The sequence below is a fragment of the Lissotriton helveticus genome, chromosome 1_1 (genome assembly GCF_964261635.1).
Source record: "Lissotriton helveticus chromosome 1_1, aLisHel1.1, whole genome shotgun sequence".
NCBI lineage: Eukaryota > Metazoa > Chordata > Amphibia > Caudata > Salamandridae > Lissotriton > Lissotriton helveticus.
The window spans coordinates 1,593,485,867-1,593,510,322 of NC_136057.1; the positions used below are offsets into that span (position 1 = coordinate 1,593,485,867).

The 24,456-nt window shown below is 48.7% G+C and overlaps 1 protein-coding gene across 2 annotated transcripts in view; it reads left to right on the top strand.

The window, feature by feature from the left end:
- The window catches only part of ESPL1 (extra spindle pole bodies like 1, separase), a 588,475-nt gene that overhangs the window by 419,475 nt on the left and 144,544 nt on the right, over positions 1–24,456 (top strand). The window lies entirely within an intron of this gene.

Here is a 24,456-nt window from a genome sequence, read left to right on the forward strand (position 1 = left end):
GATCCGGCAACCTTCCTCAATGCCATGTACTCCATTTTCACCAGATGTCTGCGCCATCCAGCCCAGTTTCACTGTACGGCTTCCCAATGTTCATTCTTAAGGCGGTACTTTAGGGGCAAGCGCAGGAGGAGGCAGTGGAGGAGGTACTGTCCATGGTACAGGTAGTTGCAGTGTGGTGTATCTTAAAGCCGGGTGAAGGTGGAATGGAGCTAAATGGCATGGGAGGCATTTAGTTCCATTCCACCTTTATCTGGCTTTAAGATGCACCAGACTGCAACTACCTGTACCATGGACAGTACCTCCTCCACTGCCTCCTCCTGTGCTTGCCCCTAAAGTACCGCCTTTAGCAGGTCAAAAACCGAGGAAGGGGAGTACAGGAACAGAATACATGACTGTAAGGAAAGGCCTCATTTTGTATGGTCACCCCCAAGTATTTGTACTGATGCTGCTGGTTGTCAACTTTGAGTGTTCTGAGGCCTGCTTACGAGGCCTGTAACCTTAGTCTTAAAACAGGTATGTGGAATTGACTCATACCCAATTGGCTACGCTGACTTACCTGTAAGTCCCTAGTAAAGGGTACCAAGGGCATGTAAATTAAAGGGTCACCCCAGAGACTGCAGCACTGGTTGTGCCACCCTCTGTGTGACCTGAGTAAAATGAGACTCCATGCCCATCTGTAGGCTGGAAGAGCAGCTTAAACTGCTATGTATATGTGTAAGTTACCACATGGCAGGCCTGTTGAATACTAAGGCAGAGTGCAATATATATATCTCATGGGCAGAATATGTATTTTACATGTTCTGACAGAAAAAATGTGAAATTGGCATGCATACTGTGGGAGGGTTTGGTTGCCCGATAGGCGAGTGCAGAGTTGCATGATGACCTCAGCTGTGTAATGGTGTAACCAAGGTGGGTCATCCAAGATATTAAACACATTTTTACATTAAGCCCAACTTGATTCTCAAGTCCAAATTAATGGAACACGTTGCAGTGTGCAACTTTGTCAAAGTTGCTATTTTGTTGCCTTTAGTCCCCTGTGCCTATACTAGTTGCACATGGGGTCCTGACGCTGAGACAGCTTTCTGCCCTACTGGGGAGAATTGCTTCGACTCCAGGAAAGAGTACAATAGGGGCCTGCTCTGGAAGGAGGTGTCTCCTTCCTCCTACAAGAAGCAACACAGATGTTGAACCAAAAGTAAAGTTTCAGAGGAGAAGGTGTCTTTTGAAGGGCAACGTTTAACACTTGGGAGAGGATCTGCTCCATTGTCCAGGCAGACAGGCTGTCACACAGGATAGCGGAAAACAGTTGATATGCCCTCGAGTAGCGATACCTCTAGATTGGCCTAGGGAGCTCGACACGCCAAGAGGGGTCATGCCGTCTTGGGAGTGGGCAGAATGGTCCATCCTGGAATACCCAGATGCCACACTTTGCAGGATAGGGTCACCAGGTGGGAGGGAGCCTGTTAGCCTATTGGCTACCCACCACATCCTGCCCTGAGGGCATTTACTGAGCATAAGTAATGCACCATTGGCACCCCAACCTCAGATCTCAACTTGACTGGAAGGGAAGAGGAAAGACTGCCCTCCTGCACCATGGAACCGTCAAAGAAGCTGCACCGTTGGGGGCGGTGCCTGTTGCACCTGGTGGTTGGCAAAGGAGAGCGACTGTGCCTGCTGTGTCTTTCTCAGAGAAGTAGTGTCCAGAGCTCAGCCAAAGCCAATAGACTCCAAGGGCCAACTGACTGTCTGTTTGCAACACAACAGCTGAAGAAGCCTGCTGGGGCAGTTTGGTATCCCAAAGACTTCAACCCGCTGCTGTGCAGCACCAGAGAACAGAAACCTGATGCACAACATTGCACTGGATTGACTGTCAGGAGTACTGTTTGAGTCCAGCTGGGACCCCCAAAGGACAAGTTATTAACCAAGGAAGGATTGACCGATGACCAATACTGGGCGTCTGGTAGTCCAAGCACCGAGATTAGTTCGTCAACCATGTGACCAAGATCCCCTTCACCCTTTGTGGACTAAGGAGTAGTCTCAGCAAGACCCTCGTCACCTGTATATCATGCATAGCATCCTTGAGCATCTTCTATATTTATTTATTTTTGAAACTTGTAAAGCGGGAACAAATGCCCTTGGGCGTCTCAGCGCTGTATCTTCATCACTTGTATCAGAGCCACTTTTATACGAAAGCTGTGCAAAGTATATAAGTGCCTGGAACTGACAGAATGCTTTACCTGCTGAGGTAATTGTTTCTTGAGGACCTTGCTGCTCCCCCTGATTAGCTCCTTACTGGAGTTAGTTGCCTTATGTGACTCCAAGCGACCACATTACAACTAGTCCAAACTTTTTTGTGAGAACGTTTCTAAGTATAACGTTTGTTGAATTTGCCAATGTTTGTTCACTTTGAGTGAAACGCTTTGATTTACTATACCTTGTAAATCCTATATCCCCGTAACCCTCGGGTAGATCTTTTTAATTTTGTCTAAAAATGCATAAAAATACAATTTTTTTTTTTTTAATGAATTGGTGATTGATTTCTTGGGTGTCTTGCCGATTGTTCTACTCTTGTTTTGGTGCTGTTTAAATGCTTTACACTTGTTTATTTGACTAAGCCTTGCTGTTCAGAGCCACAGCTATCCAGGGTTGAGCTAAAGGTTTGACAAATGAAGTCTAAGGTTCCTAAAAGGATCTGTAAAAATATAACGCAGTGAGGTTAGACAACCACACCATATTATAATACACCCTATTTCGTCACAATGACATGTTTGGATCAGATTTGGACCCCCTAAATCTATATCCCATTGGAGATGATGATTCCAATGGCCAGAGTCGTGGGCTAGCATGCCTGTCATTAGCCATTGGGCTTGACACCTTGCCTGTGAGGGTAACTGAATTTCTGACAGGGCCCCCTACTCCTGAGGTGAACTCCTTTTGTGCAGTCGTAATGAAGGCAGCTGAAGTGCTGGATCGTCTATTCAACACAGTAGAGGTTCAGGCAAACATCCTAACTGAGGTCCTTTTGCCAGCCGTTCCTTTGGTGGGACCTTTACAGCCCTTAATGAGGCCCTCTTGGACCATTTCCTGGCAGCCCAGGATAAACCCCCTTATGCTCCTGCAGTTAACAGACTGGTGTCAACGCTTCCTCCCTGCTCTGGGAGATCCACCGGTTCACTCCTCCAACTCTTTGCTGGAAAGCCTCAGCCTCGTCATACAGGCATCATGTTCTTCAGTACAGTCGGTCAGCACATTTCTGACTGTTCCCTTGGATAGAATGGAAGTGCCTAGAGGCCTGATGGGAAAAGGCCTCATCAGGGTATATGGTGTTTAAGTCCTTGAATAACAATTGTCTCCTAGCATGCTACAACCACGCCCTGTGGGACATGGCTTAGATGGTGTACCTCGGATGCCCAAAGACATGAGGATGGTCAGAATGCCTCACGCATATAATTAAGTCAGGGCTTGACACTGTGGACTCTGGCAGCTCTGTTTCCATTTGATGTCATGCCTGGCTCTGCACGTCCAACTTCTTATCAGATATTCAGGCTAACCTCCTGGATAATTCACCTGATGATTTGAGCCCATTTGGGTGTGTAGAAAGCTGGTAACTTTCTGGAGTAACCCTCCCCCTCCAAACAAACACACCCACTTTTTGCCTGGTATGTGAGACACCACTGAAAGAAAAGTACTTGGTTTCTGCTAACCAGGTCCCCAAAACCAGTGTTCTTTCTGTAAAAATGTACAATTGTTTACCCAATTGGCAAAACCTTTAGCACTCGCTAGAAGTCCTTAGTAAATGGCACCCCTAGTACCTGAGGTGCTTACAAGGGTCCCCAAGGACAGCAGCATGAATTGTGCCACCTTAAGGAACCACTCACCAAGTACATGCAAGACTTCTCCAATATCGAAGTTACAGGGCTTCTGGGATTGGGATGTAGTCGGGATCACAACACTTGGCAACATAATCAAAGGAGGGGACATAATTACCTTTGCGTATCTCCAAGCTGAATATCCACTGTTACACACACAGCAATACAAATATTTACAACTACAACACATTTGGAGGATACAAAAACCTGACATTACAGATATCCCCGAATATGCACCACTGGAAGGAAGACTACTACAGGAGGAGATACCCTCGAAGGCAGTTTCCTGGACATATAAAACCCTAATGAATAACATCTCAGACAGACTGTTATCCCTCAGGGATAAATGGGAGGAAACCACTTGCCCGTTAGAGGACATTGATTGGGAGGGAGCATTGATGCACCCAAGGGAGGTTGCGATTGAACTCTGTTTAAGATTGATTCAACTCAAAGTCCTACATAGGGTGTTTCATGACAGGGCGTGGCTCCACGTAATGAGCAGGGCAGAAACGCCCAACTGTCTGCATTGTAAGACCGACCTAGGCACCTACATACACCCCCTCTTTGGGAATGACCGCAACTACAAAAATACTGGTCACAAATAGTGAAGGAATTGACTGACATATTAGGAAAGCAGATCCCTATGGACCCCAAATACATCATCCTGACAGAGGTTGACATTCCCAGACGTGGACTCCTATTGTGCAACCTGCGACTCATAGTTGCAAAAAGACATCGCCAGACATGGGGAAGGGAAGACCTGCCTACTGTGGCAGAATGGCGTGCCAGTATGGACTTGTATATGGGAGCTGAGAAAACAACATACACAGCCAGAGTGTGTCCCAAAAAGTTCAGGAAAATCTGGCAGCCATGGCTAAGGTATTATAATCTAGAGATGGAAGGGGTTGAGATTGATAATGTACATCCCAACACGCGAGATTCTTAGGTTGTTTGTGGACTACCTCATTATTTAAGACTGTACAACTATGGTGGGCCACACCTAACCTAGAGAGAGGGAGGGGGGAGGAGTATCGGAGGAGGAAAACCCATTATGTAATCTCTGTATCCTTGAAAGTAACAATTATTTGCATTAATGTTAAATCTGATATGTACAAGACTCACCTGCTGATGTTTAAAAATAAAAAACGTTAAAAAAAACTGCTCCAAGATACGCAGCCTGCAATGGCAGACAAAAGTGAAAACACTGCATGTCACACACCCCTGTGTGCCATGTCCCCTATCGCTGCATGTAATATTTATAAGTTACCCTTACAGCAGGTCTAACAGCCCTACGGCAGGGTGCTAAATATTAGATGTGAGGGCATACATGCATGAGCAGATATGCCCATGTGCTGGTCAGTCCTATTACTTCCAGGGCAAGTGAAAAGGGAAGTCATTTTAAAACTTGCCCTGGACGCTGGTGAAAACAAGTTCCCCAGCTACATGATGACTTAACTGAAAATAGGGATGTTTGGTATCAAAAATCTTATTAGTAAACCCACACTGATTCCACTGTTGGATTTATCAATACATACACCCAGACAGTACATTAGAGGTGCCCCTTGAAAACCTACCAGCCTCTTGTGTGCTTGCTGACTGGTTTCTGCCAGCCTGCCACCCAAAACACTGTTCCAACCTAGGGTGAGTGTCTGCTCTCAGGAAATCCAGAACAAAAGCCTGTCCAGGAAGAGGGTGTAATACCTTCTTCCACGGGATGACCTGCTGATTAGCCTTCCTTTGGTGGCAAGCCTAAAAAGGCTGATGCCTTTAAAATGTGAATCTGGCTCTGTTACAGGAGAGGACGCGGACCCCTTTGTTCTGTGCCCCCCTTTGCACCTGGATAGGCGGGTAATTATCTAGTCGGGTAGGTGTGCCACATCCATGCTAGAACCACCCCTAAGGTGGGCTACTGTGAAGTGGACACTATATTACAGAAGTAGCCATCTTTGTGATGGCATACTTAGGAATTCTGGCACAGGGTTATGCCCACTTCCCACAAGAAGTGGTCATATAGGGTACATTTAGGAGAGTCCCTGGCACCAGAGAGAGAAGCAGATCCTAACGACCTACAAAGGACATAAAGAGCTGCAGAAGACTCAAGAGAGCACCTGACTTGACCGAAGCCCTGCTGTCCTGTCCCCAGCTATGCTGTCCTGTCTGCTGTTGTCAAACCTGCACCAAAAACGGCTCGTCCTGCAGCTGTGTGCCTCCGAAACCTGGGGGGGCTGCCTGCTTTCAATAAAGACCAAGGCCTCCCAAAGAACAGCGGAACTGTTCCCTGCATCCTACAGAAACTCTAAAAGAGAAGGCTGAGGCCTCTGGAACTGCTAATACTAGACACCCGTAGTCCTCAATGCCAGCAAGGTTCCCCTGCCCTCCATGGCACAAGCCCATCGTGGTTTCCCCCCTCGTGGACTCCCTGGCGTCACCTACAGCCTCTGCATGTAGGCCCCTTCGACCGCGGTTGCTGCTGGTAAGAATAGCCTGAGACCTAAAGACACCTCTGCATCTGTCGCCCCCAGGCTGTGGAGGAGAGGCCCCCAGGTGTCCCTATGTCCCAGAGCATCGTTAACCTTGAACCCACCTGTTGGTTCACCCCGACTGGCTTCCTGCCCAGAGCCTGTAGCCTCTTTTTACTGTGACCTATCCCCATTGAAACACATTGGGCTCCCAACTATAATTTGCACCCTGCACCCGGCTGAACTCATGCTGCTGTTGGTCCTGCTGTGGACCTTGCCCCCCACTCACCTTAACTCCCGAAGAACTTGTTCATCCTTTCATAGGATAACATTGCAGAACTCAGAACATGCTTCAAGTGGCCACTTTTAAGTGAAAAGAATTTATATTAAAAAATTGACTTGAACGATTTTTCTCTGAAGCTAAAATATATATAAAGACGCTTGCTATTTTTAGAAAATGTTGTGGATCTCCTGCTTGTGTTATTTATTAATTATGTGTATTTGCAAATGTCTTGCATTCCTCTGTGTTAAGTCTAAGGTTGCTTGACCACACTGCCCTCTAATAGAGCACTTTTGGATTGCATAGCAAGCCCCTCCACTCATAAGGGACCCCCTGGACTCTTTACACGGTATATCAAATTCTAGATATAGCACATTGGCAGCTATCTTCTTGGGCCTATGACTCCCATCTCCTACAAGGGATTACTGCAAGTCTAGGTGTTTACATGGCTTCTCAATAGGCTTTTCTTTTTTAAATGTCAGGCATACAAACCTCAGACCCAACAGCAACAAAAAAATCTGTTGGTCAGACAATACAGGGGCAGAGCCAGCGATAAAGGTGGCAGATCCATCCGGCAATCCTGCTTCCTCGTCCCCCTCACCACTAGTACCATCTTTTTGTCAAAATGCATGAGCTCCAGTCCTGAGTTTCCACCAGTGTCTTCCATTCCACATGTCACACAGGCACGTATGTATGTTAACATATGAGGGCCTTGCAAATGGTCCCTCTTCAGGCAGGCAGCTCTAGTATGGGGAAGCCTATCAGACTTTTGTGGTCTTCCTCTAGTGCTGTGGTGGAATTGGCTTGGTAAGGGAATGAGGCGATCTTCAACTGCTGGATGACCTTCACTCCCCTGCAACTGTGGCTATGGTAGTGACGGATGCTTTAACCTTCAGTGGGGAGTTCACCTAATTGATCTGCAGATCAAAGGAGTCTAGTCTCCTGAGGAACAGTTTCTTCACATCAATCTGTTGGAACTGCTGTAAATTCGACTGGCACACAAGGCCTTTCCTCCTTCCAGCCAAGGTCTGTCCGTCTAGATCTTGACAGACAACATGACTGGGATGTAGTATGTCCACAAGCAAGTGGGAGTGCTATCTCACCTCCTTTGTCTGGAGACGTTGAGACTGGTCTTGAGTACACCGCCAAGATACCTGTTTATCTGCCAATCAACTAGCGGCGTCTTTGATTCTCAGAGTGGACAGCCTGAACCAATGTGATCTTGCAGATCATGGGTGACTGCTTCTGCCAAGGAAGTCCAGGACATCTTCGCCCGGTAGGTCAATCCTCAGTGGGACTGGTTTGTGTCATCTGATAATGCTCAATGTCAGTAGTTCTGTGCCCCTCTATCTGTTGAGGGGAGTACTTTGGGATCAGTTTCAGTTGAAATTGAGCTTTCATCTGCACAGAGTTTCCCCCGCATACCCTTGATTCTTTGACTTCTGAGATGATCCGCCAAGACGGGGCCCAAGACTCCACATCCCGGTTTGGTAAAGGAGGGTGTTATATGCAGACCTTCTGATAGAGATTTGCGACGGCAAACCTCACATTTTGAATATTCCCCTTGCGCCGGACATGTTCTGGAAGATTTTCAGGCAGTATCTGTGCCAATAGGTGGTGCAGAGCGGCTCTGCATTTACTGCAATCCTCTCTGAATAGGATTGGCGTAGCATATATGGGATCCACTCCCGCATGCTGATGTCTTTTCTTTTCATGCCCCCATGTGTGGATCTAAAGCTACCGCTTGTCTCATTCAGACCTCTTCCTCAAAAAAATTAGTGTGCAAGGGAAATGTCACCTCCAAAAACTAAAGGTTTTAAACTCTAGAAGGCTGGGAGTCCACTGTATTGCATCCTAGCACAGTTGCCCCAGTGCATTGTTAAATGCAGTACAAGATTAGAGCTTACTTCAAAAGTCACTAGTTTTTCATTTTCACCAGTGTTTGTGGAGAAAGTGCTGTGTATCTCTATAAACGTGTACGTGTTTCTGGAGTTCGTCCGTCATCCGTAAAGAGCAGCAAACATTCATCTGGGGTTGCTGGAAATGCTGCCAAAGTATTCACAGGTCACAGTACCACTCACTGGCACATATACTAGTCAGCAAATTAGCTCAAAGGAGTCTTTTAAACAGAAGTGGGGTGGGAGCACACTGCCTCACATCCCAGCACTGTTCGCCCCAATGCATTAAAGTAAATGCAGTACAAGTTTAATCCTTTAAAACCCTGTAAGGACTGTCCCATGCAGATGTTTGTGATCGATCCTGATCAGGTTTGCCTGTGGGGCCTGGGGTACATTCATAACTGCAGTGAAGTGACAGCATGATCATGAACGGAAACGCAGTTTGTGGCAGCAATGCACCATTCTACTTCACCAAGCAGCGTTAGACTCCTCAACAAGATTGATCTTAGTCCAAAGGTCAGTCCTGTACCAGAAGTTGCAAGAGTCGATCCGGAGCTCGTTCATAGTCACGCTCTATATCTTCGTGTAAGTCAGAGAAAAAAACATTTAATACATCCTAGCTGAGCTCTGCCCCATTCCACCTCTCTTGTACTCCTGTGATGCATAAATAATCACAATAACTGGTAAGACAATCTTCAAAATATTTTTATGATCAATCTGGAATCCTTATTAGCAAATGTGTAGGACTTATTGGAAAAGGATGAATTGTAAAATGGGATGTACAATGTTGTGAATACTTATGAATTTTGAATAATATTGGTTTTGGCAATATCAATGTTAGACCAAATTTCTTTCTATACAATGGATGTTGAAATGAGAATATTTTTATATATAATTATTAGTAGTACAAAGTGGCAGTTTTTCACCGCAAACTACTGTATTCCTTGGTGACAGACTGTTGAGGTCTTTGCCGGTGAGCCATCCATATGCCGGGGTTAGGCACTAGGATTGTTGACCAAAGCCAGGTGTGTATCGGACCTTGTTGGGTCTGATGCCTGTGACCCTTGAATGCCAGGAGCGGGCCATATGGACTGTTGGAGCAGTCAACCATGTTGGAGGAGTCCATGTTACTAAGGGAGGGAATTCGAAGATCACAAACAGTCCTGCAACATTGCCATTGCTCCACCAACATACTCACTGTAAACATGCTGAAGCATGGATGGGAAGACGGTTGGGTGAGATTGGGGAGACTTGCATAATCTCGTCAATTAGCGCCCAGAGAGCTGAAACTTTCAAGGCCAAAGCCAGACTTCGATGCGTATCTTTGTTCATGGAGCTCTTTTTGTGGTCACCTCCAAAGATCTGCCCGAGAGATTCATTAATGTGGAGGAAGTGTGAGGGGGGAAAAGAACCTCAGGGGGAGATTGCTGAGATTAATACTAGGGTGCAAGCCTTGAAGCATTCTGTGTGACGTTTTAATAAATAAATACTGCTTTTCTTACTAAAAGAGGTAGTGGACTGGACAATGGTATGTTCGGGTCACTGGGTATTTTGAATTATGAGACTTTGCAGACCTTGTGTCCACCTTCCCCTGAAGAGCATTGGACTTCTCTACCCTTGCTACCACTGAGAGTCAAGTGCTGAAATGGTAGTAATAGGCCACTTACTCAGGGCCCATTATAATTTGGGCCATTAGGAGTAAAAAGGGCACAACCCCTATGATTGGGCCCAATAACCTCTGTCCTCTCTGAAAGGGGTTTTGAAACAGTGCACCTGCCTGGTTCCTCTGCCTTTCAACACCCAAAAGGCACTATTCACAGCAATTCTTTACTGCTTTCAAACTATTGATGGGACTTCTCCTACAGTTCGTGCCAAGGCTCACCATTCCAATGGCAGGTACTCTAGTCCTTTCGAGGTTATGCGAGAGGCTCTGGCTGGCAATACCAGGAACTACAAACTAGTCCAACCAATGGGTTCTGCAGATAGTCCAAAGGGGCTGCTCCCTTTTATTCTTTCTCTCCCGCTGCCTATTCCACCTGCACAGGAGCAGCGTTTGGAGGACCATTTGTCCATTTTGCTGCAGGACTGCCAGGCTGGTTTGGAGAAAGGAGTCTGAGACGGTCCTATTCCTGGTGGATGCCTGTGCTCTTGACTGCTCATTTTCTTCATGAGGTAAGATGATGAATTCAAGATGCTCACCAAGTCCCAGGTTCTCTATGCCCTGGATCCAGGAGACTGGATGGTGACATGGGAACTGTAGGACACCTATTTCCATGTTCCTGTCCGGCAGGCACACAGTAGCCTGCAGTACAAGGTGGGCCATGGGCATTTTCAGTTTGCTGTGCTCCCTTTTAGCCTTACTAGTTGCCTTGGGTGTTCACGAAGGTGATGGCGGTGATCGCAGGATATCTGTGGAGGTCAGGAGTGCCCGTCTTCGCATACCTCTGACTGGTTGTTGAGTGCAGGCTCGCCACACTCCAGATGACAGCAAAACTTCTTGCATCTTTGGGGTACACAATCAATGTGCAGAAGTCACTACTTTGCAGAAGCTCTTTCATCTGAGCCATCATGGAGTTTCCCTTTAGAGCTTTTCCTCAAATGAGTCCAGGACATTCAGGCTATGATCCTGAAGTTTTAGCCTCAGTCCTAGGTCTGTATGATTGGCTTTGCGGCTATTGGCTTCCGACATCCGGCTAATCGATCATGTCAAATGGCACAAGCGGTCTTTGCAGTGAGACCTCAAATCCAAGTGGGGACAACATCAGGGCAATCTGTGGGATGGTTTCCAGATTTCAGAGGATACTGCAAAAAGGCCTGCAGTGATGGCTTCTGGATCACATTTCGGTCAAAGGCAGACCCCTCTCCTTACCCCACCCACAGCTGTTGGTAGTGACAGATGCGTCACTTCTGGGTTGGGGAGCCCATCTGGGGGATGTAGAGAACAAATATATCTGATCTCCGACAGATGCCCGCCCCCACATCAGTTTGTTGGAGTTGTGGGCCATATGCTTGGTACTGAAAGCCTTCTGGCTTTCCATGAATAGAAGGTTTTTTCCAATACTTGCGTCACGGCCATGTGGTATTGCAAGTAGCATTCTTGAGTGGGCCCTGGACTTGGCGCAGGAGGCTCTGCGCCTCTGGGCTTTGCACAATTGTCAGGACATCTGCTTGATCGTACATTACTTGATGATGTCTTTAAGTGCCAGGGCAGATGAACTATGCTAGTGGTGCCTAGTTGATCATGAACGGCAACTACATCTGGAGGTGGCGCAAGATGTCTTCCACCATTTGGGAAAGCCATGGCTAGATCTCTTCACCACTGCTGAGCAAGCACAGCGTAAACACTTCTGCGCATTGGAGATCACAAGAAGGATCTCTCTGAGACTTATTCCACTTAGATTGGAGCTCTGCACTCTCGTATGCCTTCCAGCTACTACCTCTCCTGTCTGAGTTATTGAGATCGAGAATGACTTGGCCCAAGTCATCCTAGTGACTAGAGACGGGTGCCATTGAAGAGAATGTCCATAAGGGAAGCTTGGACTTCTGCCTCAGCCAGGCGTGGCACCTAAGGGCCACTGTTGTGGAAACCACTCTGTCAAGCAACTCAGTTGTGTCAAGTCTGCACTGAATACTGAACTTTGCCGCATCTCTTCTCTCTAGCTTGGGAGAGTACAACCCAGGCCTCCTCCGTGACATGTAGCAGCAATTGCACAACCGTATCCGACAAACTGTGGCAATAACAGCCCTAAATGTATGTGGTTTTCATGGATCGCAATGCCAGGCTGGTGGAAGAAAACGTCTTCCCAAATGAGTCCAGCCTCTTGGATTCCCCATCCAGGGAGCAGTAGGGAAAGCGCCTTGGGAGTTGGAAGCTTGAACCACTAAGCTATCAGAGGTAAGGTGTTGCATGAGGAAGTTTGCCTTTCACCATTGCCCGCTCCTGGTGACTCAATCGTTCAATTCATTAGGAGCTCCTGTGCTGGTTTTGGACCAGGTACCGAATACGGCAACACTGAATGGGAGTAGGGTTCTGATGTGGAGACTCACAGTTCCCTCTGTCAAGAGATTATTCTTTACTATCACCTTGGGTAGCTTAAGGTCGAGGACCTCGGCCACCCTTCACCCAGCCATTGTTTAAGAAGCTCCCTCCTCCATAGCCAAGGCGGGGTAAGAAAGCAGACCAGTATCTGGAATTGTATCCAGGGCGCTGGCTTCATCCAGATCATCACACCAGTCAACATACTGTTCCGGTATTCTAAAGGGTCCAGTAACTCCACCCAGCCTCCAAAAGGCCTGGCTGATATAAAACCTACACAAGGCACCATGTCGGACTCGTGGATGATGGTGTTTGGAGCACTGACCTTGGGACCGGCATCGGGGAAGAAAGATGGCATCAGTCTGGACCCAAGAATGGATCCCTGGAGCCCCAACAGAGGTGGGAGCGGGACCGCTGGCGTGAACCAGATGGTGCCCCTTTAGACCCACCTGGGGCCCAAAGGCATTTTGACAGGGCCCGTCTGCCCAAATATGAGGTGCATGGCGTCCTAGAGCTCATGCAATTGGGCATTGGTCGCTACGGCCTTCGGAAACTCTGGTAGGTGCTGAGTCGGCATGCAGGTTCAAAGGAACGAGGCCTAGAAAGCCAAGGCTCCCTTTTTTCATTGGCTGACGAACATGGGGAAGTAAAAGACGCTTAGACTTCTTGCTCTTCTTTTTTGTGCCTTTAACCAGAGCATCCAGAGGACCTTGTTGTGGAGCCCGAAGTAATCTTTTCCCCATTCGATCTTGGGACCTTACCCTCGACCAAGATCGTGACTTCTGCAGAGTCGCATTCTTATGGGACCGCTCCCTTAAAGCCTTTGGAGCCATGGCCCAGCAATTGGAACATGCCTTGGTGGCGTGGTCAAGCTCCAGACACCACAGACAAACGAAGTGTGGGTCCATCACTGAGACTGCTAGGCGACAGGTGCTGCAGGGTTAAAAACCTGACTTGCACAAAGCCATTCAGCAACACACCAAGAGGTAAACCTTAAAAAAATAGTCCACAAAAAAAGTCGAAAAATGCTTGCCAAAAACAGAGTAGTAGCTCTTCTTCACATCAGCGCTGACTGGCGTGGAAAGAACTGATGTCAGCTGCCTATATAGATACTGTGACGTCATTTTCTGTGTAAACGCGGAGTCAATCAACACCACCTAATGCCGTGCAGGGGTACTGCTCATGAAAAGTCTTCCGGATCTAATCTGATGCCTGGGAAGATTCTAAGGTAAGGCATCTATGGCTAGAAGTCTATCAGATGCCCTTCCCGGTGGACCTTGCTATCAAAGCAGTAGTCCTTTCTGAACATGTGCACTGATGCCTACAATGCAGCCTGACCGAAATCCAGAATAGGCACTCTGTCTACCACAGAGGTGGACACAGCGTTTGGCCTGGCCGAATGGTCCCTCAACCCTTCAGAGGTTGCTTCTTTGCCACCACATTTACACTGCATTGCCTTTCTACTCCCAAGAGCCCCAAAAAGAGCTGAATGCCCACCCAGTGGTCTTCAGTACGATAGATATAAAAACTGAACACACTTTTGAGCCTAAAAGATGGAGTTGCTTCTTCCCTTTTGAAGGTTGATGGGAGGCAAAGAATGTTCAAAGTGTGATGCGTTGGCAAGTATGAAAGGAGTTAAAACAATTGACCCGTTTAACACTTCTAGAGAAACTTTCCTATAATTCTGAGGTATGCTGCATGCATTAATCATTAACATCTTATTGAATATTCATTGAAAACAAATACATTTATTGTTTACTAGCAGCCCGCCCCGACCTTGTCCGGGAGCAATCAGGCTTCCCCGACCCCCGCCCGCCCCGACATAGCAGCCCGTCCCGAAATGAGTGTTTAGAGCCCCCGCCCGCTCCGGCCCCTGCCCGCCCCCGCCATGAGTGTTCAGGGCCCCCGCCCGCCCCAACCCCCGCCTGCCCCGACCCCCGCCTGCCCCGACATTGTCCGTGGGTCCCCCGGAGCCTTACGTCAGCCGCTGCTCCTCCCCTGCGCTCCTCAGTTCACCGCTCCTCGCCGCTCGTCACCGCTCCTGTCCGCCGCTCCTTACCGCCTATCCGCCACTCCTTACCGCTCCTCCCCGCTTGTCCACCGCTCCTCCCCGTGCCATGTCTGCCGCTCCTCCTCGCGCTCCTGGACGCCGCTCCTCCCCGCGCTCCTGACGTTAGCACGCAGGTCACCGCCGGCGCTTCTTCCACGGGACTACTTTTTTTTTCCCGCTAAATTTTTTAAATAACGTATATTTTTTAACTTTATATAGCCTATGTCCATCTGCACACCCTGACGATTACAACGATGTATCGGGTGTGTGGATTGGCGCTGTGGTTCCCGAGTTTACCCGCCTCAAAGGTTCAAAGTTCTTCCTTTATAATAGTAGTATAGATAAAGAGAGAAGTGGTAAAGTTTGGCCCCCGTAGAACGTTGGTACGGGATGCTAGCGTTTCAATGAAATAATGCCCCTTACTTATTCAAAGTTATGTTTGTCAGCATGGCGAAGTGATTTTGTGAGTGTAGTTAATGTCACTTTACATTGTAAATGGTCAACTGTGTTGCCGAAGGCAGTATTGAGTTCTGAGTGTGAAAGTGGAAGACCATGTCAAAGCTTGATGTATTTGAAATAGTGAAAGATAGGTTGAATTAGTGGTGCAATTTTTGGTACTGTGTGCCCCTATGTATGCCTTTAAAATTAGGGAGTGTAATTAATGTCGTTATTTGTTGATCATTTTGTTTTGTGAAGTTTATTTATTGTGTGATGAGCTTTCTTCAACAGAGCAAAGCACCATGAAGTAGCATACAGCAGCTGTTATTGTGTAAGTGTAGTTTTATTTTGTGAAGTAACAACCTTTGATGTAGGTCTAACTGTGAATGTGTGTTTTTGTCACTGCTGCAAGAACAGTGATGAGTGGGCGAAGTGTTTAGTGTTGAGTTGTGAAGTAATGTCCGCGCGTACTAATGAAAAGATTGTGGTTTGAGAAGCAAGTTTTATTGTTGCTTTGACATAACAGTGGGATTAGGGAAAGCTCCGTGAATGATCTTACATGACGTCTTTCTTCAAGTATAAAGAGGCTTATTTAAATCGTGATGTTTTCCTTTCACTGGCAGCCCCCTTGTTGAACCTTTGATGTAGTGCAAATTGTGCAAGTCTGTCCGCGTGTGTGGAGCAATTACAGCGAGGCCTCCAAGAACGCCTTTTTCCAGCCCCCTGCGAGAACCTTTGATGTATGTTTAAGTGTGAAAAGGTTTTTTTGTGTCTGGTGCAATGAAACTGATGAGTGCGCGAATGTTTTAGTGTTGACTCTTCAAATGATGGGCGCAGTTTGTAAAGTAATAATTGTGCTTTTACAATGAACTTTGAGGCTTGTTGCGACCTAAGTGTTTGACAACGGAAAGCGCCGTCAATTACCATACATCATGCCTCTTTCGGCAATGTAAATGAGGCTATTGAATTCGTCCTGTTTTTGTTTTCCTGGCCGCCCCCTGTGCGAACGTGTAATGTACTGCAAAGTGTGAAATTGTGTCCGCTTTGGTGCATGAATTTTAGTGAGCCCTCCGAGAAAGGCTTTCAGAAACTGTCTCCGGTTTTGCGCAGCAAATCTAGTGCTCCCTTCCTCGACCGCAATAATGGGCCGAGTGCGTTAAGCAATCCTTGTGCTTAAATTTTTTAGTCACGTGCGTGTTCTTGGACCAATGTGTTAAAGTTTAGCATACTTTTCTTGTCAATTACTGTGCTAGTTTTATGTAATGTAGCGCGATTGGTTCTTTGTGTAAGGTGTAGTGCCCTAGAATCTGTTAGCATTCTAGTGCTAACTCTGTATTTACACCTAACACCCACCCACCACTGATGTCACTGGTCACGTGACACAGTACCAATAAAAGAGGCCGAGCGCACGTGCTCTGGGCCAGTTGCACCGAGTAAGCAGTGTGTCTTGCGTCCGAGTTATTTCCAGCATGAGGGCCTAGGGCCCGCCCTCTTACAATGGCGACGAGGGTAGCTGTGTCCACGCGTGCCACAGCTCTCAAAATCATCGAGGAAAAGGGGAAGAGAATGCTGCTCGCCTGAGAGCACCCCCTGCAAAGAAACGAGCCGGCCGCCGAGAGGCCCGTGGGGCGTGTGTCGAGCCCCAGGCCTAGAGAAGAAGGAGGAGGTGACCGGGAGCTCACCCCGCACCTCTCCAGCCTGCCGTGGTCCGCCCTGCCGTGGCGGAGCCCCGAAAAGACAAGCGGAGCCATCGCGGTGCCCACCCGCTGAAGAACAGGCCCGTCGGCCGAAGGTGAGCCCAGACTGTTGAGCACCAAAAGCGGAGCCCACCCGCGATGATCACAACAGCGATAATGGTGGCCGCCTGCTAGCGCCGCCCAGGGCTATACAAAGCGGAGCTCACCCGCTAAAAACACTGACTGTGCCCCCTAAGGCGTGAGCGGCGTTGGCTACTGGCCCCGCAATTAAGACAAGGCTCGCGGAGCCCACCCGCGGCCTGCCTGCTGCGACGCGGCGTCGGCCGCAATACCCCCGATGATAAAGCAAGGCTCGCGGAGCCCACCCGCGGCCTGCCTGCTGCCTCCCCCGCCGCGTGTGTGAAGTGCGGCGGCGGGGTGAAAAGAAAAACCTTAGCGCACAGCGCCCGCAGCGTGAGGAGAGCTGCCGGGCGCCGAATGGTTGAAGCGGAGCCCACCCGCGATGAGCTGAAGTGCCAACAGAGCCCACCCGCGGTTAGTGTGGTCGTCGGCGGAGCCTACCCGCTGTGCAGTGCTGTCACCCCGCGCCGCGTGTGATGTGTGGCCGCGGCGGTGGGGGAAGGGAAGCGAGAAAACAGCACCCGGCCCGCAGCCGGTAAAGGCAACATCTACACACCCCCGGTGCAGCGCAGATCAAAGAAACTCACCGGGGGGAGAAGAAGAAAAGAAGGAAGCCGTCAGGCGCACGCCTGCCTTGCCCACCGCTGCTCCGTGTGTGTGTAGCTGAAGGCGGAGAGCGGAGAACCACGCCGGCACATCTCCCCACCTATTCCCATCGCTGCAGCATGAGGGAGAAAACGTAAAGCAGCAAGAGGAGCTGCAGAGGGTCAACTGCCTCGAACTGCCCTCCGTCTCCTCCAACGTCACAGAACCCCTGTGTGGCAAAGATCAAGAGACACCCAAAGAACCCTGGGTGTAAGCACAACTGCACCCGTGCCTGCCAGGAATAAACATTAAAGACATCCTCCAACTTGCCTAGCTAGTCTGTGTCCCGTGGCCTGACCAGGCCGGCCTTTCAGTTCGAAGACCTCCTCTTCCACACCCGGCCGGGATCAGACAGACACGCATCAGGTGGAAAGCTACCTGAGGCAACACTGCCATCTAGTGGCCAAGAGCGGAATCATCCTCCCACAATGAAAGACAATGACAGCCAAAAAATTAAATGCCACAGGTGAGACAAGCCTGGGACAAGCAAAATGAACACAGCCTGCAGCCACAGCAAAGGAAGACAGTCCGCGAAACTACAAGACCTACACTTAAGGCACTGGGAGGAAACGGCGCAGGAACGCGCCGGAAGCACAAGAACACAACAGAACTTAAGAATCGCGCCTGAAGCACCAGAAGCGCGCCAGGAGTGCAGCGACTCCTCACAAGATATCCAAGAGAACGCGCGACAAGTGCGCCCACGCGAAGAAGTTCACAAGAATCGCAACCAGCACCAAACAGAAGAAGATCCATGGAGTGGTGACGTAACCCTCCAGAAGCGAACACCCAAGAAGCATCTACGTCACGCCAGAAGAGAAGACAGCGATGCCTGGTGGCCACAGGCCATCGCTGCAACAAAATGGCGAAAGTAAGAACACCCCCACACAAACCAACAATGGTTCTGGAACCCAGCACGAGGAAGTGCGAAAGCGCATGACGCTAATGCGCAGCAGTGCGGACAGCACTAGCCCAAAGCAGCAAGTCACAAGAGAAGACATGAAGAGCGCACCCAGATGCGCACCAAAGCAACTCAACTGCGATGAAAAGAAAATGGTTGCGCTGACAACCTGCAGCATTGAAGATTCAACACAGAAGCAACCTGACCACTCAGCTTGGTCACAAAGCACGAAGTCGACCAGCCAGATGGTCGCACCAAGAAGCCTACCTGCCGGACATCGGCAGAAGGGACCAGCACGAGGTCCAAGAAGCTCAGCACCACAAATCCTACCTGCCAGACCTCGGCAGAAGGGACCAGCACGACGTCCAAGAAGTTCAGACAAGGCACGGTCCGACGACCTAGACCCACGAACTTCAACCACACAAATTAACGAAAGTAACAGGAAGAAGATGTGAAGGTCGCGACGCTCACCCTGGGAAGTGAGTAACAAGAAGATAGTGTCCTAGGACCAGGACAAGACCAGGAAGACACGTGCAGAGTGCGCGCGCTGCATGGGGAAGCCTGGCCAGAAAAGATGAAGAAAAGGGGAACAGGGTACGTTGCGAAAAGAGGAGAAGAGAAGAAGAAAGTTCGGAGCGGCACCCCGCCACCGAAGAAAGGAAGAAAAGAGAAGTCAGAGTGACACCCAGTCACTGCAAGAAGAAAGGAGAATGAACAGAGTGGCCACTGCCACTAAGAAGAAAAGAAGGAAGACTTAATCAGAGTGGCACGACTGTCAAGCTAAGAAGAATGAAGAAAGAACAGAGTGGCCACCGCCACTAAGAAAAGAAGAAAGGTGACAGGCACTGGAACACCGGAGTGCAATGGAGAACAAGCCTGGTAAGAGCACCGGCAGAGCAGACCAAAGACAACCACCTACGAGTCATCCATCCACATGGCGAACGCAGAAGGGAGCAAGATAGACTGTTGAAGACATCTACCTCTGGGGTTGACGGAAGATCGAATGGCGAGAGTGCTCACACATCCAGCTGATGAACTGACCACTCCACACCGACCCGTGGCAACCCAAGAAGCAGAGGCCTCAAGGAACTCTGGTGGCAGCAAGTCCCACACGGGAGACAGATCTACAGAAGCACGTCCGCAGGACCCAAGAGGATGAAAGCCTCGAGAGCAATGAAGAGAGTCGACAACTCAACCTTAAGGTGGAACTAGGACACGACGGTGAGGCTCGTGGAGCGCCCTGCTCACGGCCCGAAGGCTATGGTAGAGCAACGCGACCAAAAACACCAGTCCAGTGGAAACCTGGCAAAGAGGTCCTCCCGGACATCTTGTGGCAGAAGAAAACCGGCGAGAGGGGCATCCTAGTGAGAGGGATGTTTGCACCTACTCTATTCACCTGCCAAGAGTCAACACTAAGGCCTGCCCGGAAACATCACAAAGCCAGAGGAGAGAACAAAACCAGAAGACTGTTGACACCCATGTCATCCATCTATCTCTCATCACCTACAGAGCGAAGCAATGGAAGAGCTGAGAACACCGGACAGACAGCACCGACAAATAGTGAACCCGCCGAACAACTGCGAACCGTGCCACCAAGAACTATTAGTCCTGAACGCAAGAACTATACTGCCTGCGGCTTGCAAGCAGCCAAAGAGACTCATTTTGAAAGCGCAAGTCCAATGTCATTTTCTGTGTTTTCCTCCCCCCACAGGTTTTGGACTTTTTCCGTTTGGTTTAATTTTTAACCAATTTGGGAAGGGATGTAGTGCCCTAGAATCTGTTAGCATTCTAGTGCTAACTCTGTATTTACACCTAACACCCACCCACCACTGATGTCACTGGTCACGTGACACAGTACCAATAAAAGAGGCCGAGCGCACGTGCTCTGGGCCAGTTGCACCGAGTAAGCAGTGTGTCTTGCGTCCGAGTTATTTCCAGCATGAGGGCCTAGGGCCCGCCCTCTTACATAAGGCGCGCCCCTTTGGTGTGGTCTGACTTGAGTGACACTAATCGCGTTGTAAAGTGGGATGTGACTTGTGGTACCGCGCCCCTTTTGCTTACAAAGCCGTGCCCCTTTGTTTATGTCGGATCCGAACCCTGCTGAATGTATCGTGGAATGTGTTAGTGAGTACCCAGCCCATGCCACAGAGCGAACTTGTAATGTTTTTAGGCATGCCCCTATCACAATGTATTCGCCAACATGTTTACTTCCACATAGACACGGTCCTCAGTAACATGCCAAAAACGCTGTTTATGTCACCACTGGCAGCCGTCTAAATGCTTTAAGGTTTGTTTCTGAAGTCGCTGTGTACAAAACGGTGTTTGTTTCCACTGACACCTCTATAAAGGTTTGAAGCTTTGTTCCTGAAGTCGCTGTGTTTTGTGTGTGCTTGAAGGGGCTGTGTTTTATGTGTGTTTGAAGCTCGCAGCCCCTGTAAGCGAGTGAAGTGTCATGCATTTTGGAACATGCCCCTCTGCCAATGTTACCGCCCACATTAGTTTGACACGCCCATGCTACTCCCTAACAGCAGAACAACGCCCACAAGGAACTACTTTTTCCCGAATGTTGTTTGCCCTTTGTAATGTATATGTTGGACAAATATATAGCCTATGTCCATCTCCTGGACCTCCCCTTTCCAACGCTGTATTTGGTGTTGTGATTGGTGGTGTACTTCTGGAGTTTACCCGCCTCAAAGGTTCCCAGTTCTCGCTTTATAATAGTAGTATAGATATGTTTGTCATGGGGTGCACGATGTCGTCTGCAGAGCACGCTGTCGTCTGCACTATCGTTTTGTACATACTGCACAGGAATCCTTGAAATAAATACATTAGGATCTACCGAGATAAATGTGTCATGTACTTTTTCAATGCATATTCAATGAGATATAAACTCATGCAGCATACCTCAGAATTATTGTTTTTCAATATGTTCGCCCTGGTACTTGAGGGCGACTAGGATTAGCCATGTAACTTTTACTCAATATGAAAAGAGGTCACAACCTTTGGGTGAAAAGCCTCTCTGGCCCTCGGCACCGGCTTGTCCTGAAAGGTGGTGGTGTAAGGTGGCTGAAAGGACAGGGCTTGGAACTCTTGCTTGAGGGAGCTGATATTGCTGTGAGGAAAATAGTCTTCTTTCGCGCCACGTTCGGTACTTCTAGGAACGCCAATTCCCACCCAGCCACTGTGCTGGCTCCCCAGCATATGTGTGACTGAGAGCACAGTACCCACAGACCTTGAGGGTCAGGTGGCCAGCAGTCTGGTTAGTTCACTCCCTGCTGCAGCAGCCTCCAATCCCTCCTAGTTTGCCCTGTTTCCTCCCCGCCTCCTCCTCCATGTGCACCCGTCTCGTGACCAGCTGACGAAGGATCATCTGTCCCTACTAGGCATATAGGTCTGCTCTCTTGGCCAAGGGAGCCATGGAGAGGATTCTGGTGCCAGAAGTAGGTCGTTACTCAAGCTAATTTCTGGTTCCCAAAAAGGACAAGAGGCTTCGTCCTATCCTCTTTCTCCGCACTCTCAACCTCTTCCTCAACAAGCATTTACAATGCAACGGTCTCGCCTTTGCCAAAGTTAGAGCTATTGGCATTGTAAATGACAAAATGTTTATTTATGTGTTGGTTTTGAAAACAGATAAATAAATGGCTTTGTCATTTATAATGTCAATACCTTAATCTCGCTCAAACGCGAGACCTATTTGCACCCACAGATAGCCCCCCCCCACACACACAGAGAGCCACACACACAGAGTCCGAAACGCACACACAGAGAGACCCACACACACAAGTCAAGAATTAGTGATTCGTAAGTTAATAATGAGAACCTGTAAACCGGTGTTACCATCTCTTAAATGACAATCTATGCCTGGAATGCAAATAAATGTTACTCAATTTGAACTGCAGTATAGTTCGCCGAGTGCCCGAAGAGATCGTGTTTAGCACTCATTACAGGGCAAAGAACAGTGTGGGCACAGCAAGTGATGAGTTAGCTTCTATCACCGAAACGCTGCTGCTGAGGAATACATGAGGTGTGACCGTCTGCAGCCAAAGGGGAGGGGGGAACAGAGTGAAACCGGAGCAGCCACTACAGGAGTGCACTAACGCCCACCGTGCATCCCTTTCAAGGAGCACAAGAGCCCATGATTTCCCATAACTAACTGATCTACATACCAATTCAACCAATGTTTTCTGTAGTTTTATATAGGCCGAACATGACCCGAAGGTATTGGAGCCTTCTCCAGCCACACAAGTATGCCACACTGCAGAACCACACAACACCCTATGGAGAGAACTAGTAGCAGGGGTCATGCCTGAGAAGGTAGTCCAGCCTGGTACCCAAGAGCAATGGGCATGTTCATCTGAGTGTACATCCCCTATTTTCCAAACATCAGTGCCCGTATTAAGGAGTGGGCAGTATCAGCGCTGCTGACCATAATAGTGAGCAGCACTACAGGTGTAAGTTCAACCCTTTACGGAGAGGGGAAATGCCACCTGTCGATAAAACCCATTATGCCAAGTTACCACAAGTGGCTATTTTTAACTATAGGTCGGTTAATATTGGTAAGGGATCAGTGCTTATGCCGATTTGTTGGAGCTTGTAGTCAAAACATGCATCAAACCACAGTGTTGAGCAGTAAAATGAACAATTAAAAACTGTGAATGCTCGCAACTTTTGTGAGCATGCTAGTGGTGTGAGTTGTTCATGGATTCATGCTGCACCGATTATCCAGTTGCCGCATTGAACATGGCGACGTGCCTTCGCTAATCAAACTGACATGCTTGTGGCCTAATGGGTGAGCATGTCAAAGAGAGGGGCTCAGAAGCGATCGCCGCGCTCAAATTTGTAGCGACCATTTAGAATGTCCGCTGCAATGCGTGAGACTAAAACGGCCATGATTAGGCGATCAGGTAGCACATCTAGGCATACGAAAAGGTATTTAAGTGAATCACGGGATCCAGTGCTGGAAGAGCTTCTAATTGGTATTTTGAGAAGGAGAGGGGATAGCACCCCGTGGAGAAGTGTGGCTCAGGGGTTAGAGGCAGCAGACCCGGAAGCTGAGATCGGTCCTGGACCAGGGTTCAATTCCCCGCCTCGGCGGGTCTTGGACTAAAAATTCCACGGACTCGATAATTCTCGCCCCGGTGCCTCCTCGACTCACGGGTTCACACTCTGCGACTCTGGGCAATAGCTTGCTTAATCTCCACAACGGCCCCTCGCGGCGGGATGCCTGACTTTCACCTTGTGGATACCCTGCTATCTCACAGGGGAATACCAGGACGGGTTCCCTAAGCAAGCGCCGGGAAACCCACTGCGGGTAGCTGTGCGCTATATAAGCTCAACTACATCTACATAAGCTCAACTACATTACACCCGTAGCACTCTATACCTACGTGGAAGACTACAACATGCAGATAAGACTAGTAAGCATAGTACACCACCCGTGACCCGAGTGCATTACTTTAAAGAAGCTAAGACCAAACAAAAGGCTATGGACAATAGACCGGCATGGCATCTGCATGGACTGGATGGAAGATGCACATTAATAGGCACAAGCGGGATAGACAACAGCATGCAGCAGTGAGATTGGTAGCACAACAAATGACCCGAGAGCACTTTTACGAGCGTTATAACAGGCAAAGTACAAGGAACTGAAAACTGGGCTGTATGGGTTGGACATAAAACGTTCAGTTCCAATCACGATAGCCAATAGGAGAGTCCACATTCAGCAGTGCAATTGTTAAGGACTACAAATCACTGAGTACAGCATTTAAAAAACTCACACGCACTTTGCGACCACAAGCCTCTGTCAAGCATTGGTGTGGCCCAAGATAAGCCGGGGCTCCTTTCACCCATGTTGTTCACTGCGTCTTTTGGGCTGGGCCTTGGGGTCACACGGTAAGCTGCCTGGATGTTTTTTTCTTTAGGTAGAGGGCAGTGTAGGTGTGCAGAAACTGAGTCAGAAAATGGGGTATTTTGAACCGTGTGGGGGGCATAGGCCTTGTTTATGCGTGGCACTTTGTGCACATATTTGCTCATTGGATATAGAGAGCCTGAATAAGCCCTTGAAAC